Source organism: Triticum dicoccoides, chromosome 6B, assembly GCF_002162155.2.
Source record: "Triticum dicoccoides isolate Atlit2015 ecotype Zavitan chromosome 6B, WEW_v2.0, whole genome shotgun sequence".
In the NCBI taxonomy this organism is placed as follows: Eukaryota; Viridiplantae; Streptophyta; class Magnoliopsida; order Poales; family Poaceae; genus Triticum; species Triticum dicoccoides.
The window spans coordinates 83688658-83693878 of NC_041391.1; the positions used below are offsets into that span (position 1 = coordinate 83688658).

The 5221-nt window shown below is 46.7% G+C and overlaps 1 pseudogene; it reads right to left on the reverse strand.

Annotated features, from left to right (window-relative positions):
• Positions 1–2097: 2097 nt before the first annotated feature.
• Positions 2098–4989, reverse strand: LOC119320800 (annotated as a pseudogene).
• Between the last annotated feature and the right edge of the window lie 232 nt (positions 4990–5221).

Here is a 5221-nt window from a genome sequence, read left to right on the forward strand (position 1 = left end):
CATTGCAGCCTAGATAGTATTTTTTTCCAAACTATTAACAGGTAAAATAACATCATATTCAGATTCTACACATTTTTCTAATCAAATTTCGTATATAACATGTTAAATTTGGAGTTACGGTTTAGAAGATACGAGTATTTAAAAAAATAATTGTTATCGGCGCGTCAGACATTGTTACTCCTCAGCGGAATAATGTTGTTAGGGCGGACGCAAACATTGTTACTCCTTAATACGGTCACTGCCAGATCGTATAGCCCCGTATTTAATCTATTTGACCGCTCAAATAATCCACATGGCACCTTGTCAGCTCGTTTTTCTCTGTCTATGCGGGTCCCACTTGTCAGTGGGTGGCAAAAAGTAAAAAGCAAAAAGCAGAGGGAAAATAAAATTCTGTACCGCTGCAGGTTCGAACCACAAACATTGCACTTACGTGGCAGTACTCAAACCAGCTGCACCTCTCTCGCCTTGGGTTCGATCGAAGGAAGTAAACCTTTTTTATCGTCCAGGCATTCATATGACAGCCATTAGGAGTTTTCCTTTTACGTGGGAGCCATTACACTCTACGGCCGGTCGAGGTGGCCGCTGGCACCGTTCCATACCCGGCCGACTGATGCTCGTCGGGCGCAAGGCGATGATACGTGTGGACGGTGCCGGCGGTGGCGTCGGGCGAGGTGCCGGCTGTCTTGGAGGTGTAGGTGTAGCGGACAAGGACGCCATGCACGGGGACACGGGCGTGCATGCAGCAGCCGGTCAAGTCGGCCAGGTACGGCGAACGATGACGCGCAGGTAAACGCAACAGCCGGCCAAGCTGCAACTGACGATGTTGGATGTGCACACAGACGCGGAGATGGATGCGCACGCACACGTTGTGGACGCGAACTAACATCCAACATAATTATCTTTTGTGATTGTGAGCCCCATTGCAAATTACGTACATGTCATAGGTATCGGTCACTATTTCATCACTATTTATTTCTTATCAAACTTGCCTCTTATTTTATTTTTTATCATGCATGCTTCCTTTTTACTTTCTTTCATGCTTGACCTCTCTTTTTTGTCTTGCATGTCCTTGTTTATTGGGTGTCTCTAGCTAATTTATTTTCAATTTCATCTTGATTTTGCTGAGGTGTTCATCCCCAACCAGAATCAGTGCCGGTATGAAAAAAGACGGATAATGCATTGTTGATTAACGTTGCAGCCTAGATAGTATTTTTTTCCGAACTATTAACAGGTAAAATAACATCATATTTAGATTCTACACATTTTTATAATCAAATTCCGTATATAACATGTTAAATTTGGAGTTACGGTTTAGAAGATATGATTATTTAAAAAAACATTTGTTATCGGCACGTCAAACATTGTTACTCCTTCCCTCAGAATATTATAGTGACCCAAGCTACCTGATTCCAAATTGGTAGGAGCTAGGACCCTACCGGCTCTAGGGCGTAGGTTGTAGGGGAAGGAGGGGGCTGGACGTGGCGAAGCTCGCGGTTGCCGCCGGAAGGCGCCGTAGTGCATGAGAGGGAGAGGCGGCAGCGGCGCAAGAGGCGGCTAGGGTTAGGCCTCCCGGCTTCCTAAGGAAAGCCGAGCAAATAATGATTGCTTCTTGCTTGATTAGATTGATACATCTCATCTCCTTATATAGAGAGGTTTACTTGACTCCTAAGCAAACGATCCTATAACGATAAAATAATTGGGCTAAGCCCCTAATAGCAATAAGATAACTTGGGACACAACCCACTGGGCTAAGCCCTTAATATGCCGGTCATAACACCAATGCACTTTATTTAGATGTAAACAGATAAAATCGGATCGTTTTGCTTAGAGAAAAAGGAAAAACAACTGAAACTCTCTACAACTTCAGGTTTACTGAAGCATGTACCAATATTGTTGTCTGCACGTGTACAGTTTTGATAATGGAAAAACAATTACAATGCTCAATTTATGAATCTCTCTACAACTTAATGTAGTGCATCATTGCAAAACGCCATGTTTATGCATTTATTTCATAAAATTGGAAATCAGCATACCTCTGAGAAACATTTAACATCTATAACGATACATACAAATTTATTATGCCTTGTACGAGCTTGTTTATTCAAAGCTATTCTGAATTTCCCGAGTAGAGGCTTCTCTTTCTGCTCCATGCTCGCCTATAAACTTGAGGTATGCATCTCTAATTGCATGCATCTCCGCCGCTGCATCCCTTGTCATTGCTTGGTGCATCCCTTGTCATTGCTTGGTCTCGAGGCTGTGCCTTGCAGCAGGCTATGCCAAGCCTGAAAACTAAAACCAATAACTCCTGCATTCTAATACTTGTAGTGTAATCATCTTGTCCGCTATGCAACCACATTGTTGGGTCAGCTATCTCGAGGGTTCTATTTGGAAGAGCATCCTCTGCAAACTTATGCAGATCCAATGAATCTCTGAACATGCCCTCTGTTGGGCTCCTTCCGGTAAACGTCTCAAGTAGCAATATGCCAAGACTATAAATAATGCCAGCTGTTGAGACCGAAGAGCCTTCTTCGTACTCTGCAATTATGCAAAGCTCTGTGGTTAGCACGCCATATTCAAGTGAAATAATAAAAAACAAAGTTAGAAGTGTTTCAGTCACCTGGAGCAACATAGCCTATGGAACCTTTAATTCCAGTTGAGCTATATGAAGTTTGTACCCTTTCGCTTGTATTTTCTTGAAGGATCCTTGATATGCCAAAGTCTCCAACTCGTGCACTCATGTCTTCAGCAAGAAGAATGTTGCTTGGCTTAAGATCTTAATGGATCACCAGTGGCTGACAGTAGTTGTGCAGATATTCTACTGCGTCCACAATATCGACAGCAATATGAAGCCTCTAGGCAAGGCTGAGCGTGTTGTCAATAGTGGGCTCCTGACATCTTGGATGAAGCCAACTATCCAAGTTACCATTGGGCATGAACTCAAAAACCAATGCCTTGAACTCTTGACCTTGGTGGTTGATGCTCGAGCAAGATGTAATGATCTTGATGAGACAATGGTGTCGTATCCTTATCATGGCCTCACATTCAGCCTCAAAACTCTTGTAGTACATAGATAGACCAAGATTAAATACCTTGACAGCCAATGTTGTTTCTTCACTGTCCAAATCACACTTATAAACTGCACCATAACTTCCTCTCCCAAGTAAGTTGGCTTCCGAAAACTCATTAGTTCCTATCAGTAATGCATGATAGGGGATTCTTCTGTAATGGTCATCAGCAATTGAATTTTGTGGTAATGTCTTCTGGCTTGGTTTGATCTTCTTGCAAAGTATCCAAACAAGAAGAATAAATGAAAGTGACAACAAGATTGCTCCAGCTGCCGCTAGAGAAATTACAAGATACTTAGGCATATTTTCTTTGTTCTTGCTTAAGGTGCTTGCCGATCATGGAGCCAAGTGAAGTTGAACTATACCACCACACAGATTTACATTCCCAACAACAGCTAAGTATGTGATGTTTCTGAAAACACCTTCATCTGGCACCTCGCCTTGCAAATTATTGAAGGATACATCCAATATGGTCAATGATGTCAAATTCTGTAGAGCTAACGGGATTGACCCTGTCAGGTTATTATGTGCTAGGTCCAACTCCTGTAGGTTTCCAATATTGGCAAGGGCGTCAGGAATACGACCAGAAAACTTATTCATGGCTAGGTACAACCCACTGAGACCCTTTATATTTGTTAGTGACGGAAGTATGCTTCCTTTCAAAGAATTTTTGTGTAATTCTAGCCATTCCAACACTATGCAATTCTGAATACTATCATATCTTGCCAGATAACCAATTTTCTGATAGACTCAATCGATTAAGATTTGCCAAACTACCAACTTCATTAGGTAGGTGTCCAGAAAGTGAATTGTATGATAAGTCCAAATAATAAGAAAGACTAGATAATTTGAAGATCTCTTTGGGTATTGAGCCATTAAGATGGTAATTCTTCGACAAATCAAGTGCAAAAAGATTTTTCAACTCCCCCAGGCTTGCCGGAATAAGCCCCTCCAAGTTGCTACCATATGCAGCAAGAGCAATCAACCGCGAAAGGTTTCCTAGCGATGGAGGTATGAGGCCAGACAAGCCATTGTTGTACAAGCCTAGCCAATTCAATTTATCTAGCTTGCCCATGCTGTCCGGAAACTCTCCGTGCATGGAAGTATCTGCGATCACAAGTACTTCTAGCCCAACCAGGTTACCGATGTCCGCAGGAATACTTCCGGAGATCCTATTCTCCTGTAAGCATAACTGCTGGAGAGTCATTGATAGGTTCACAATTGAACTCGGTAGTTGTCCTTCAAAAGAGTTGTTACCCAGTACCAATCCCTGTAGTTGGCTGCAATTTGCCAAAGAAGTGATGAATTCCCACCCCTCGTTGTCATTCGCTTCAAGCTTATTGTCACCCAAGTTCAGATTTTGTAGAGCTCCTAGCGTCCCTAATGTGGGAGGCACGTAACTAGACAATCTATTTTGCATGAGGTCTCTTTTCTCCGGTGGCCTCTGGTTTGGGATAGCACTTGGACTCGTCCTCCTCTGGCGCTCCCGCGGGCGGCAGGGGAGGAACCCTAGCCGCCGGCCGCCTCTCCACCTCTCTTCTCCTCCTCCTCCTCCCGCCGCCGCCAGAGGGCGCGCCCGGGCGAAGCCCGGCCGGCGCCGGCGGCGGCGGGGCGTCTTCATCGCCTCGTTCGGGAGGGCTGGCGCGGGCCGGCCGACCTGGATCTGGTCACGGCGTTCTCGCGGGGCGCCGCGGCGCGGCCCCTCATCGGCGCAGGTTGGAGCGCGGGTGTGCGGGTGGTGTGATGGGTTGCTCCTCGGTGGTGCTCGGCTGGTGTGGTGACGGCGGCGGCTCGATCCAGATCTGGTTGGGGCGGGCTGCGGGCGGTGCGGGCTGCGGGCGGCTTCCTCCGCCGTGGCCGGCTGGCGGAGGGGTCGGCGCAGCAGTGGTGGCCTCGGCCTCGGCCTTCCCCTCCTCTTCTTCATCCGGGGGGGAGGAGGTGGGATGGGCCGGGGGTCGGGGATGGCTGCCGGCGCCCCAGCCGAAGCTGACCTCGCGGCGGCAACGCTTTGGGGTTGGCCAACGAATTGTGGTTCCGGTGGTGCGTGCCCGGCGGTTTGCGACCCGTGCACGAGGGATGGAGGTCTTCGATCAAATCCGGGTGAAAACCTGCCATTGGCGATTGCCAAGGCCGGCGATGGCGACGCTGTCTGCGTC